The 15,123-nt window shown below is 34.2% G+C and overlaps 1 protein-coding gene across 2 annotated transcripts in view; it reads left to right on the forward strand.

Moving 5' to 3' along the window:
- LOC106159660 (ankyrin repeat and BTB/POZ domain-containing protein 2) overlaps positions 1–15,123 on the forward strand; it is a 54,258-nt gene that overhangs the window by 6,538 nt on the left and 32,597 nt on the right. Inside the window, exon 3 of one of the 2 annotated variants that reach the window (XM_087002480.1) lies at positions 6,431–6,611. The exons of the other annotated variant lie outside the window; for it this stretch is intronic. The gene's annotated coding sequence lies outside the window, so the exon portion shown is untranslated. The remainder of the gene's footprint in view (positions 1–6,430; positions 6,612–15,123) is intronic. 2 annotated transcript variants of the gene reach the window in all.

The raw sequence follows: 15,123 nt of genomic DNA on the forward strand, positions 1-15,123 counted from the left end.
CGCCAAAAACCATTTTGAAATTGGGCATAATTCGCTATTTTGAAACTATATGTATTACATCTTTGTAAATGAGTAATACGTCGTTTTATATTATTTTCTGGTGTAGAATACATTATTTGTTTCATCAAGTTTGTGCCTCAAATCCAAGATGACCCTCATACGCCATTTTCAAATTGAGCATTATTCACCATTTAGAAACTATCACACCTTCATAAGCGTGCCATACGTCATTTTTGATTATTTCCTGGTGCAGAATGCATTTTCGGTTTCATAAAATGTAAATAGAAACTTTTATAAGCCTCCAAATAAATATAGGATTCAGTCGCCACATGGGCCTGCAGTTTATATGTACAATTAGTAATCCAATTAGTGCAAAACTGCTTTTGCCCGATCTATAAAACAAGTGTCAGCAAACAAAATGGCTGCATTAAAGCAAAATAATACATCTTTGACCGCATGAGGATAATTGTTAGCCATAATTTTGATCAAAACCAAGTGTTGGTTGCATGCCGCTATTTTAATAATTTGGTGTAATTTATAACCTTTAAACTGTGGGCTTGTCTTAGGTAAAATGGTACTATTCTGGGGGCTCAAAAGTAATTTTCCGGTGCTAATTTGGTGAGAGAAGATAATAAAAAGGTACCGTAATATAAGGTTGTAAAATAAATTCCAAGATGAGTTTCGTTGAGTCTGTAACAAAAATGTGGAACCCGAACCACATGCTCCAATATATCATCTAGATTTATCTTAAGTGACCATCCACTAAAAGATACTGAATAATTTAAAGGTAAGCAATAAATATATATACATAGTGGTATTATATTATTAATCTTTTACTGGTCAATGTGAACCAAAAAGCCACATGTACATTTATGTCCCAGTCACTGGGGCTTGCATTTGCATGTTAAATATAGTCCAGAAAATTTGAAGGGTGAAATATGTGTCGTCTTATAATACTATGGAACTTGGTTAGTTGTACTGATGCGAAAATGCCCGTGAAAGACAAGCAAATGGACTTTGCTTTGAAATAGCTCCAGATCTTTCTGCAAAATCATCCAGCAGCACAAAAAAAAAAAAAAAAAAAAAAAAAAAAAAAAAAAAAAAACATGCATGATCAGCTCTGGTAGGCCAATAAGACAACAGCCAGTAAGAATTGAGGTTTTGTCAGTGTCCTATGAGAAACAGCCAAGCAATATATTAAAATCCAGTTTCCAGAGAAACAAATCAATGCATGAGAACATGTCGCATCAGAGGAAAGTGGTATCTTTACACAAAAGAAGGAATCTGCAAAACCAACTAGAAAGCAGCAGCTGCGCAGGTAGGCAAGAGGGATAAAGCAAAAAAGTCGAGGAAGCAACCTCTTTTCCAAGTTGACAGTGCCAGTAATCATTCCTAGCATGATTTGGCCAGACAAGTCTACTCACTACCAATAGAAATCCATAAGGCAACTACATAGTTCTCATTGTTTCCAATGGACGAACAAGCACAAAACATCTACAGTATATGACAACTACACGAAAATTCATCTTGGAATCAATTTAAAATACCTTATGCCTTTGTTATTATCCTCTGTCACCAGAATAACACCGGAAATTAATTACGTACTTCCAAAATAGTATCAATTGATGTATTACGATCATATATGAAAGTCCAACAGCTCAAAAAGGTAACCCGAAATTATGCCATCATTTTAAAATAGTGAAAGGCTCTTGGATATGAACAACAGAATAGCTAACAGTAGTCACCATAAAGTCGAATCAGCCATGCTGGTCTCTTGCACTTAATCTATGTCTGGCAAAACCATTTTATAATTGTTATATAACATATTTTTGCACAAATTTGACTTCAAGACGTATACAAGCGAAGGTGCAGACGTAAGCCTGTATTGGTGTTGGAGCCTTGTAATATTTTCTTTTTGTATTATATCTCAGAAGAGATAAGACACGACTTCTACAACACAAATGATAAGAAACGATGTATAACATGCTAGTGTAATAGCAATAGCTTCAAATTGATGAGTTATGCCTTACCCGTATTTCAAAATTGTGACTGGCGGCCATCTTGGATTTGAGGATCAAAATGACTAACAATTGTCTCCAAAGCACCAAGTATGTGTTCTTTACCTTTTTTGCCATTTTGGTCTTTGACGCTTGTTTCAAGCTCTTTGGGATTTAATAAAACATTTTGTACTAATTAGACTACATGGCACATGTAAGTCTATTTGACAACTTAAGCTTACATGTATATTGATTTTGGAGGCTAAAATAGTTTGTACTCACATTTCATGAAACAGATAATGTATTCTGCAACAGAAAATAATATAAAACGACGTATTACTCATTTACAAAGATGTAATACATATAGTTTCAAAATAGCGAATTATGCCCAATTTCAAAATGGTTTTTGGCGGCCATCTTGGATTTGAGGGATAAAACGGCCACCAATGGCCTCCATAATGGTAAAAATGTGTTTTTTTGCTCATAATATAGTCCAACAGCGATGGTATATAACAAAAAATTGCATTGAGATATATTTGAATACGGGTTATTAATATCCATGGTTTTGCAGCGTTCACACATATCTTGGTAGGCACTTAAAACACCCTCTTTGTTCCTTCAAATCATCTACTATCACCATAACAATATCAAAAATGACTTTTGCACCCCCAAAATAGTAAGAATCGATAATTATATCAAGTATAGTTAGACCAAACGCTTCAAAATTCAACATAAAATAGCAAAATTATGTCCACTTTCAAAATGGCGGGTGGCGGCCATCTTGGATTTGAGGCACAAAATGGCCACCAATTGCTTCCAAATGATCAAAAATGGGTTCCTTGTCCCTTATTTAGTCAGGTTTGATAATCTACACATGTTTCTAGGCCAAAAATTAATGGAAATATGAAATATTATATATTTTGGCACATAATTTGCATAATTTATGCTAATTAATGTATCGATAGAGGGCGTCTCTTTGGATAAAAAATTTTCTTTTGGCCCAAGGAACATTTATGCCAAGTTAGACATTTGTACTACAAAATGCAGCGTTTGGCCATTTTTTGGTCCTTAACAAGCCTACTAATATATTCTGTTTGTCAGTTTACTTAATTAATGTATTCATATACTACGGAATATGAAAGAGATATAGATAAGAATGTTCTTCAGAATGTTGACAGCATGTACATCAAAGAATTCGAAGCACTTGCCTAGCCTAGGATTTTTCATGTTTATTTTACTGATAAGGTCTACTCTAGGGAGTGGTTTGGACTTCCTTCAATAGTTGGGGCTGGTTTGCCTCATCCCTGATTAAACTTTAGCTGTGTGCCTGAATGCTCTCATTATAGTGTGTCTGAAATTTATGCAGAAATGTGCATGCAAATGTTCACAATTTGCTGTGATGTTGATTTAGCATGTGTTCTCCATGCAGCAACATGAGTACAGATATGGAATTTTCATTGTGTTTCAACTGAACCATCATGGATATCATTTTGAGTTGTACCTGCTTATTGTCTCCATATATCCAACGATTTAAGGGATAACAGTTTAGTAATTGGTATGATACTGACAGATGCATAGCTTGGTAATTTTTACAGTTGTACCAGTATATAATTTAGCAAGACCATGTTATTGTATGAGAATGAGACCATTGGTTGCATTTGGATGGAAAATTAAAATACTTTTTTCCAGTCATCTTTGGTTTGTCTTTTACTGACTGGTAATGCATACAGTTTTGGAGGTGCGCTATGTGTCCTGCCCCCCCCCCCCCCCCAAAAAAAATGAATAAATAAATAAAATAAAATGATAATAATAATCAGTTGCATGCATTGAAACTCTTGATTTAATTACATGCATATGGCTTCATAATCAATACATAGGTGTTGAAGTGAATAGTTGACACATCTAACATTAGAAGTGTGAAGAGTTAATAGATAATATGGTTGATTTTATCATTTGAAGCAGAAGGTCTGGAAGGTGACATGCAATCTCACAAAGGATGGATAAAAAGAAAAAGAAGGAACACAAATCTTTCTGATTGCTGATTGATGCCATTCCAGATGTTCAGACAGTTTTAAAGTAAAAAAATAATAGTAACACCAAAATGAAGTACCACACAATATTTTGAACTCAAACGAAATGAAAAAGACTAATGCAATGTCAAAATGGGAACTCCTTTCTAAAGAACCTCTCACAGCTGAAGAGTGGAAAATCTTGAATAACATTCCTTTCCAATGTACTTTAGATACTAAACTGCGCTGGTTTCAATTTAGAGTATCAAAAAGAATTTTAGCTACAAATAATTTTTTACGAAAAATTGGGATAAAAGACACAGAGACCTGCTCCTTCTGTAACGAACACCCTGAAACTCTTCAACACTTATTTATTGAGTGCAAAGTAATTGCTCCCCTTTGGGCAAAAATACAAGACTGGATCCATTTAAAGACTGGACTTGTATTACAATTAACAGCATCTGATATAATTCTAGGAATTCCAAATTTGAAATGCAATGCGCTCAACAGTTTGCTGATCATAACAAAATTTATTATATATAAATTTAAAATGAAAAACATTACCCCGAACATAGAAAATACTAAAATAGAATGGAGACAGGCCTACATCGCAGAGAGAAATATAAGTCTGAGAAACATGACAATAGATAAATTTAATGAAAAATGGAAAAAGCTGCAGCCTCTCTTCCTGGACTGATATCTTCTATCTGCGTATGTTCCCCTGGCGATATTTGATAGTAAAACACATATTTGTTTTTATCTGTATTAGATCATATTATTTATTAAGTATTATTAAGTATTTTACTATTAGGTTATCAATATATCGTTGTTGACATATATTTTAAATGACACAGTACCTATATATATATATATATTGCAAATGACTGAGTGTCTCTTTGTGAGTGAGTGAGTGAGTGAAAGAGTGAGTGTGATTTTTATTTAGTTATTTACCAATTTTGTATTTTTTGTTGAGATCTGTACTTATTTGAGATATGCAATAAAAAAAAAAAATGAAGTACCAGGATAATCTGTATAGGTATCACTGAATTACTGATAAGGTCTAAAACAGAATAATAACTGTAGATGGAAAAAAAAATTAAAACCCTTTATGCTTTTCATTTGATACTTTTGATATTTTTAGCCAGAGCTCTGTATTGACTACATATGATTAAGATACTAGTTCAAAGCGCATGTTACCAAAATTATTTAATTATTTAATCCAGCAAATAATATAATATTTTTTTCAGTAAATTAGGAGATTAACAAAGAGTTAACTTTTTTTTTTTAATTTATTAAAAAATTATTGACGCAACTTCAATTTCATAAATTTTCTCACGTTATCCACTTACGCTTTTTGTCAGAAAGAAAAACATTTTTATGGCCAGTCTGGTTTGCAAATGGCCCTTTACTTTTTGATCATTATAAAAACACAATGACCAGTGGACACCGGATACCCAGATATTCCTGTAAGAAACGGAGCCCACCTCAGAGCTGAGAAAAGCTTTGTGAACGTTAATGACTTTCAAACAGTGTTCAAATCTTTCACTTGTCCGAGGGTAGTGGGTAGGGTATTCCCTTACATGGCCCTGTAGGGGACCTGCTGCAAGCTTGACATCATGTACAAATAAGGCATCTTTCTGTGCTTCACAAGCCATTAGACAAGCAAAACAAATGTGCCTCGATGTGTTTACAATTTACACAACATTGAGCATAGAAGTACAACAGTTTAGATGCGGTGTGTTTAAACTTCACACCATGGGAGTGGAATTGCCCAAGTGAGGAAATATCTGGACTCTGGGTTGATTTAGTAGAATCATGTTTGTCCAGACTGGACCTGTTGTTTTTCTTTTGCATAATTCAGGTCATACAGTAGAAGTGGACAATTAACTGCCCTCTTCACGCTTATGATTGGAAAACCTGTGTGCCGGCCGGACCGTGACTTGGGGGTCACATACCTGTGCACACCCCGTATTGATTTTGTAACTTAAATCAAAAGCACCGCCCCACTCCAGCTAGGAAGTAGTACTGAAATGGTCCAAATAGGAATAATGTATCAGGTGATGTTCTGGGTGTAATTGTTCCGTTTTCTATAAAAAAACTTCTTGAACTCGATAATTTCTAATTGAAATGTGTGAAATAAACATGAGAAAAATTACAAAAGAGTGTCTTTTCCCACCTGATGAAAATTAGAAATGCCACAGTTATTGATAATATATCTCATTACATAAGATAAACATAAGCTGCACCCACTGTTTCCCCCTGTTGAGCCCTCCATTGGCCAATGGTTCTTGATGCACCCAAACACTGGGGCAAGCTTAGAAACACACCTGACCTCTGGCAGGTGCACTGAGAACAGTAACAACTGGGATAAAAACATGCTATTTACACAGTCATTCAACAGTGGATAATTTTGGTGTTTTGCAGAATATGGCACAATTTGGTCTGTGACTTCTCCCAGGTAAAATTGGACAGACAAACAAAGTAAATTTGGTTCAAGGAAAGACCCCTACCCTCCTGGCATTTGTGGATGCACTGAAAAGGGGAGTTCAGTTCATGAACCTCACAGACCACACAGAGGATGCTGACTTAGCAGCAACTCGTGAGGGTAAGTCATAGTGTTACTAATGACTGCTTGTCTTTTTATTTTTCGAGTAATATTTTATAAGATATCTTAGGATTGATAAAGGAAGAGATCAAGATAAAGGTGGGTTACTTTTTTAAAGATTCTTAGGTCTGACAATAAAATGATAAATAAGTATTTATTTCTGTTGTATTTTTTTACAGCATAGTGATTGGGAGCTAGTTGAAATGATTTTGAAAATGTAAAAGAAATGTGAAACAGCTTTTTTTTTGTTAGAGAACCTAATATTTCTCCCCATATCTAATCAATTGAATTGGTGGACCAGTGTGGGTAGGTAATTCATATGCTATTGACTTGGTTTAGACTGTTTTCAGTAGGATTATAAGTTATCAGGTAAAAGCTATTGATTTTTGCTTTGTGCTTAATGGGTGGTATGTAATTGTTCCTTATCGCTGCAAGTGCTTAACCCTTCACACATAACCTGCTGCTGTGGAAAAGACAAAGATCAGATGAAAGAGGGTTGCAGCTTCGAAATAATCTTTGTTCAGTAGATTTTATGTGGAACATTATCAATTTTCTTTACTCTCAGTGTTTAGAAAATAAAATTCATGAACCATGATAATTATTTAATCAGATATTGTAATAACAAGACAAAGAGATATAAGATTGTTTTAAAATGAAAAGAGACATTGAAGAATTGTAAATTCAAGATATTTTTTTATCCTTTTATTAGTAAATTAAATTATAAAATGGCACATCAGTATGCTATTAGCTGAAAATCTATTTGTAATAAGGAGCTATTGGTTTTGGAATATTGGATTTATTAGCCTTGCTTTTGATAACAGTATTAAAGCCTCCCTTTTTGCCAAATGGATAATCAGCTTTGATAGCATAATAAGATAAGGAGATTTCCAGCTTTGATTGAATTTGAATAGAGATCACTGCTTGATTAACTGAAATTTTCCCTGCCCAAGTTAATTTAGATAGTCCATTTTAATAAAGATGATAGCTTTTTCAGGAGAGAAATGTACTTTTCTTCTTGGGTGATAATTTGATGCACATATTTTTTAAAGCTGCCATTGAGTGGATAAGAAACATTGACTGTAGCATCAGTCTCAGGCCATCAGTTTATCAGGTGGTCTTTAGATTGCTTTGCATTAATATTAGTAGGAGGTGAAACATAAGTAACTTTGTCTTTAAAGGAATATATTTCATTGAAATTGGATAATTTCATCTAAAGGTATCCTCCTGCCATTATTCATTATTTTAATGCTCAGTACCCTTCATTTGCCTGTGGCATCTGTCAGAGAGTATGAATTATTCAGTCTAATCCCATTATTCTGAAGATAATTTCAGTATATACTAAATCAAAAGCACTATATAGGGGCTCCCCACTGAACAGAGAGGAGAAATTATCTAGTATAAGGGCAAAGAAAAAAGTGATAGATAGATAGTCCTGTTGATATTATGTATAAATCATTCACAAGTACTGTAGTAACTCTTCAAGAGCAGACATTATGTTAAATGTTGTGGATCTACAATATAATGATTATATGACAAACCAGAAATGGGTCATGTTTGTTTTTGACAGTGATTATGTTTTTGTGCTCTGTTTTTGAGCTACCAGTACAATTCTGAAGCAAAAATATGTTACAGTAATGAACTGTTTTAAGACACCATGTTTTGCTGAGGTAAAAATATATATTGTAGCACAAAAAGAGAGAATTACATTGACATGTGTCAATAATTATCACAAGTACATAATGACGATTTGGTGCTTTCGTCATTGAGTCAAATTGTGTTCAGAGGCTCGTCAGTGCAAGCAGTGTTGAAAAATTTTACCTTGCCCACAAGTTTGCTGCCCTGTTCATGCACCCATCATGCTGGTCACACATCAGGGTTACAATTATCCTTTGTTCAAAAGATGTACACATTTCAGGCATGTATAAATTGAAGATATGTCAGTCCTTTTTTAAAAAATCCCTTCCCAGTGTACTTTTTGATTAATTTCAAATCATCAGTTGGCATCAATAATCTACTTTCTGATTAATTTCAAATCATCAATTGGCATCAATAATATGTTTGCCCTCAGGGTGATAAGAGAAGATACTTGTCTTCACTGTAAATATGCCTGGTTTTAGTTGGGAAGTGAGCGAGTTTTTAAAGTTGTTTTTTCTGTTTTTTTCTTTTCCTTTTTTTCAATATAACTTTTTACACAAAAATGCTGCTAAAAGAACTCTATTATTTGATAGATAAAAGATAAAATGCACTGTCAAAGCTAAAGACCCCTTCACACTGGGCAGGGTCCTTTCTGTGTCTCTTCTGCGAACAAAAATGTGGTCAGTGGTCACAAAAGCAATTAAAGCGTGTCTCAGTGTAAAGGCGTCTGCGTTCGTGCTGGTTGGGTGTCCTTTGATATATTCTGACTCTATTTTTTCATCAGTTCTCACCCAGTCGCCCTGGTTACCCATTTTAAAACATCTCCAGAAAATGAAACATAATTAGGAATAAACTTCTTTTTCAAACTACAGTAATGCAAAGTCTACATGGACTGATATTAAGTCAATGATCATTGTTGTCCTTATACAGTAAGATGGATGGTCAGGCGCGAAGACAAGAAAGGCTGACTGGCACAACAGAATTTTTGAATCCATTTTCAAAAGATGCTTTCTGCAAAAAATGTGACAACAACTGCATCTTGAAGAAAGAAAAAAGTTTTGTTCTATAATTACCTCCAAAAATGGATTCGTTCAAGAATTTTAGGAAAAAAAATACCAACTGGAGGTTGGCATGAGACCAGTAGTAGCTGTTACATGTACCTTAAGATTTCCTGTCACTTCTAAAAAATGCTCGTGTGGCCCCATTTGAGAGTAAAAAAAAAAATTATACTTCTCATGCCGAAAACTGGACGATTATTGAGCATTCATTCTGCAACCAAAGCAATGCTTGTGCCTCTTTTCTGCAACCACGGCGATGCTTGTGCATCCTCTCTGCATTCCTTGAGTGATCTTGCAGCATCCACCTTCCATTGCATTTTTTGTGTGATTGTTTTAGATATGCTTGAAACTTCTCGTCCTCGGCAATGCTTAAACATTCTTTGTGCGATCTTAGCAATCACTGTGGATTCTTTGAGTGACCAACAGCTAGCTGGCCAGTTTCATGGTCGTACAAAGGACACAGAAAAGACACTGTCCAGTGTAAAGGGGGTTTAAGAAGATAGGGATAATAACTATTTCTTTTTACATTGAAAAACGTTCCAAATGTCACCTACATGTACCTACAACATAGATTACTGGGTCGCACATGTAGAACAAACTGCATGTACCAGTGAGTGACCAAAACATTTTTTTATAGTGAGGGATATAGAAAAGAGCAATTAAGAAATGACAATAATACTTAGTCATATAAATCATCTTAATTCCTGGACAGAAATGATACTCGATTCTTGGACAGAAATGATACTCTGTCAATTATTTGGTTACTGAAGTTAAATACTTGATTTTGTATTAATTGTGTGTGGTCACTGCAGCAGTGGTGCATATGGTTACAAGAAAGGTCTTTCTGTCTTTGCACAAAGTGTTTTCTTTGACATCTCTAGAATGTAGGCAAAGAATTAAAAAAAAAAGAATTTTCAACTTCTAAATTTACAGACAAACATTAAATCCTTTGCATGACAAAACCCACATCTAATGAAGAACCCCATGGTAATGAACTGTTTTAAGACACCACATTTTGCCTTTGCTTGATTAATTTTAATGCTTTGAGCCAGCTAACCACAACAATTGCATATGTCCTCTAAATGGAGTTCCAAAGGAGAGTATCCATGCTTATCCTTGAACACCTGTGTCTGGATTTGATAAGATCTTTGGAAAATTAATATTTCTTTTAAACATGGTCCAGAGGTTGCATGGGAGCAGGTGGGAGTGTGATTACATCTGTGTTAATGCTTGTAACCTCCATGTACAGTGCGCAGGGGAGCACAGTTTTATTTGTTTGGCTACTATAAAAAGATTCAGTTTTCATTAACTGACCACAAAACGAAATAGATCCACGTTGAATTGTTCTGGTTTAATTCTGGGACAGTGTTTTGTTTTGTACATGTGGTTGAGGAAACAAAAGTAGAATTTGTCATCTCCGATCCACTAAGGGTTTGTCACCTGTTTTAAAAACCCCGGGGCTGCTTTGTGTGAGATGTATCAGAAACTGCTTGTGAAGTGCAGTTTGTATTTGAAGAAAATGAAATCGTAATGAAGAGAAACTTGCTGATTACTACTAGTGCAGTACGTGGCTCAGAATTACACAAAGAGAGACCATTATACTAACCTGTATAGATCCCATTTTAAGTTATAGTCAATTAGTAAATTAATAACTTATCAATAATACATGAACATTTTTAAAACAGCTCAGTTTCTCAAGATCAGTGCAAGATGGCAGGAGGCATAAATATAAGGCTGATAACTGTCAAAGTTGAAAACTCCAGCAATTGTTTTGTATTGTTAGAAAAAAAAAACATTGCTATGTTTTCAGAATAAACATATTTATTTACTTTCACTGGTCATTACAGCACTGATGTTTGTGGGTAGTTGGAATTGTTTGTTGTAGACACTAGGCTACTGAGATCCCCTCGATGATGGATCAATTAAAACTGATTACCTGCTATAGATTTAAGTAATAGATATGCGAGCAAGGGGTGGAGTAAATGACTGCGCTTTGCTTTATCTTTTTATTTAACCATTGGTTTTCCTATATTGTTTCAAGCTGGTCATTAATGAATGGACTTTTGTACAATGTATGTGGATTTGGTGCAAGATTTTCCCAAGCAGGGGGTTGGAATTAAGTGACTTGCTTTATCTTTTCATTAGATTATGGGTTTTCATTTATTGTTTCATACTTCCGCTATTTGTAAATTAAGTAATTCAGTTTATAAGTTCATGCTCTTTCTTTCCAGAGATTCATTGACATTTGCTGGTATATTAGAATTTCATTGGCTGTTAGTTTAGAAAATATGTGATTAATTCTTAAATGTTCATCTGAATTTAAGAAGAAATTCAAAATGATAATATATGTAGCACGTACAACAACTGTTAAATATAGATCTCTACTGTTAATTGTAATCTTATCTCTTACAGCAAAACCACTCAATTAAAGTGTCATTACTGTCAACCTTTAACCATTATGCTCAAATCCTCATAATGCTTATCACCATTAATGTAACAACAGTTATAAGTATTTATTTAGCCAAGGATGTTTGCATTAATATCATGCATTAAGGGCTCCTTATCTCCTCTTCATCAGAGCCATGTGACGTTAAGTGTGCCCTGTCCAATGATGGAATTAGAAGAATTAATGATAATTGATTCATTTTTATGCCATTGAAAGAGCAAAAGAAATTCATGGAAAACTTAATTAATATATTTATTGTCAAGTTTTTACAACCTGAAATGGGACTGTTTAATTCTGAACATACTAATAATGGCATTAGTAGTGCTAATATTAAACTTGCCTTTTTGATACTATCAAAAAACAAAAAATAGTTGATACATGGCTTTTATGCAAACATTTAGAAAAACAGGTACAGAATTTGATTTTTAAAGCCAAGACATAAAATATATGTCGCCTGCGTATTCTGTTGATTTTTAGGGATAAGTGAAATCAGACATTCAGCAAAAATGTTTAAAAGAAAACTATGATATACAGGGTAGTAACAAAATAATGACCATGCATGCAAATATGCATGTATCCCAATTATTTCAGTGACGAGTTGTAAAAGCTACAAATGCTGTCAGATATTCTGTGGCTTGCTATCAATTATTCCATGTAATTATGGTACTCTATTCACTATGATTGCCCTCTTTGACAGCTAGTGAAAGGTTTCAATAGTACTAGCACATATTGGCTTCAATTTGATATTTTGTGATCATTAGGATTCTGTACACTGTAGCTTATATGAGGACTGTACATCTTGAATTGAATCAGATATAAATATATAAAAGTATACTGAAAATAGAAGTTGTTTTTGTATCATCACCAAAGATAAACAGAAAAAAAGCCATACATTCAATAAAACAGTCACTCCACAAATTACTACATTTCTTTAACTTATTTAAGCATCAACGTGGATAGGTGCCTATGAGAAGTTTTCTTTTTGTGATATTTGTTGATGGTGGCATTCAGGGCAAATTGAATCTAAATTCAGACAGACATGTTTATTGATTCCAAGGAAAGAATGATGTTGTTAATACTGACCAAGCATCATTCTTTACCTAGTATCTTAAAGGTTTATTTGTCAAAGGGCTCATTGGTCTCAGAAGATTTCACTATGTTCATAATTTCCAGTTTATTGGTTTGAAAAGTTTCAGTTGCATTTGCTATCAGAGAATCGGAGTAGATTCAGCAAAGATATTGATCTCAAATCACAGATAATCTTGTCAGGTGATCCAACTATGTAAACGTGAGTCTAAAGGAAAAAAGTGAAAAAAATCTGTCTGTATTTTTATTCAGGTATGATATAGAGCAATTTCCAAAACCACATGTACCTCTGTATTTGCATGTTGGTATGAATGTGTAACATTAATCTCTTTCAAAATAGAGTTTTCTGTATGATGCTTTTCCTATATAATTTCCTCATGTTTTCCTTTGTGCGCCCTATGTTGACAAGTTGTTGTGCGGGCGTCTTCCATTTATTGAGTGTAAGATTTGAGGTATTATTTTTATGTCACAGTATACTACCCCAGTCACCGAATAGACATTCTGTGACATGGGGTTAGGTGTGCAGATATGATATGAAGAGATATGATAAATTCATATTGTTATCCAAACAACAAACAGCTTTGATCAGTAGTCCATGGAAAGTAGAAGCTGATTCAGTCTGATGGTCTAAAATGGACTTTGCATGTCCGTGATCAGACTGGTTATTTTTTGAAGCAGTTCTGTCTTTAAGGGTAATTGCAATCTGGACATGCACAGTTGAAAAGTTTAAGGGTTTTCTTTAACTTGAAAAATAGACTCATTTTGTATTGCCTACTGTACATAGACTCTGCCAAGCTGAGTTTAGGTATTAGAAAAGCTGGAAGGTATCTCGATATTATAAATTTTTTGGTTAGAAATGGCTGTCAGCAGATGAGAAAGGGGAGTGTCGCAGGCAGGTAGGGAAATGAAGGGGTGTGCAGGAGATGGCTCCACCATTGGAAAAAAAAGTGCAGTTTGCACTTGATTTTTATGCCCTCCTGTCACTGCCTTTTTTTTTCTAATTCGGCTTGAACTTGGTTTAACCTTTTGATCTCTAGTAATTGATTGATGAATTTGATTAAAGATCAAACAATGCTATTCATTTGACCTACAGATTTTTATACTCTTGTCTCCAACTTTATAAAAAAAGAAGGTTTACAGCTTTTTTGGAGAGATTTTGTTGGAAAGGTTCCAAATTTCCAGTGTAAATTGCCCCTATGAATAACTCTAACCTCTCCCTGACCACAAAGTGAATTCATTATTGTTTATTTATAATAAAGAAACAAAGACCAGCATTAATCACAAAGCAGCACAAAATCGTGAATCAGCTGTTGTTACTTTTTGTTTGTTTTCTTTGAGGAGATGTGTAAGAGTTGTCTTGGAATGAAAACAAATATAAATTGTAAAGGTGTTTGGGCTTAGAAGAAGCTAGCACATTTAGAAGAGTTCTTGTCCATTGCACAGGCGAGTGTACACACACACACACATTTTGTATAAGTGTCCTCATTTATTTACTTTCCATGCATAATTTTGATACAAGTGTTCAGATGTCAAGTGTTTTTTTTTGTATGTCATCTGATGTTCAATTCCAATAAAAAGTTAGAAGACACCTGTGTCATGATAAATGTCAATCCAACTGAATACATCTGGTAATTAAGGTAGAGGTTGATGGTTTTACCAATAGGTTATCATATAAATTACTTTAAGTTGAATAAAATGTGAGATACATTTCATATATTTTGTATGATAAATTCTTAAAGTTGATTTCAGGATAAAGATTAACTCCAGCGCTTAAGGTTGAGCTTAAGGTGGGAAAAAATGATCCATACTCTCTAATATTCTACTTTTTGGAGTTTCACTTGAATGTGAAGCACATATGGAATAAAATATTTTTATAACAGGATATGACCCAGATCATTTCAAAAGCATCTTGATAATATATTTATTTTATTCTTTTGGTCTGAGCTGATAATACAGCCCTCCTACTTGAATGTAATGTATTTCAGCATGAGAAGAGATTTCAAAACTGGGTTAGATAAGTGTAGGGACCATTCCCAGACCCTATTGTACTAAATGTGAGTTGATCTAAAGCTGCTAGGAGGTAATTGATTATCATTTAGCAGCTTCAGTAGGCGTGCCAGACATCTAAACCACTTAAGCTGAAAGCAATTTAGTAGGAAACCCCTCCGAGATGGATCAATCCTGTTAGAACGATCTAGGTTTGGGAACCCAGACATAGACTATATATTAATGCTGTAACCAGCTTTGCAAAAAAGACAGGTTTAGATGAAATGAAAATTTTGAATGG

Source organism: Lingula anatina, chromosome 1 (genome assembly GCF_051362555.1).
Source record: "Lingula anatina isolate TDL-2025a chromosome 1, LinAna3.0, whole genome shotgun sequence".
Classification (NCBI taxonomy): domain Eukaryota; kingdom Metazoa; phylum Brachiopoda; class Lingulata; order Lingulida; family Lingulidae; genus Lingula; species Lingula anatina.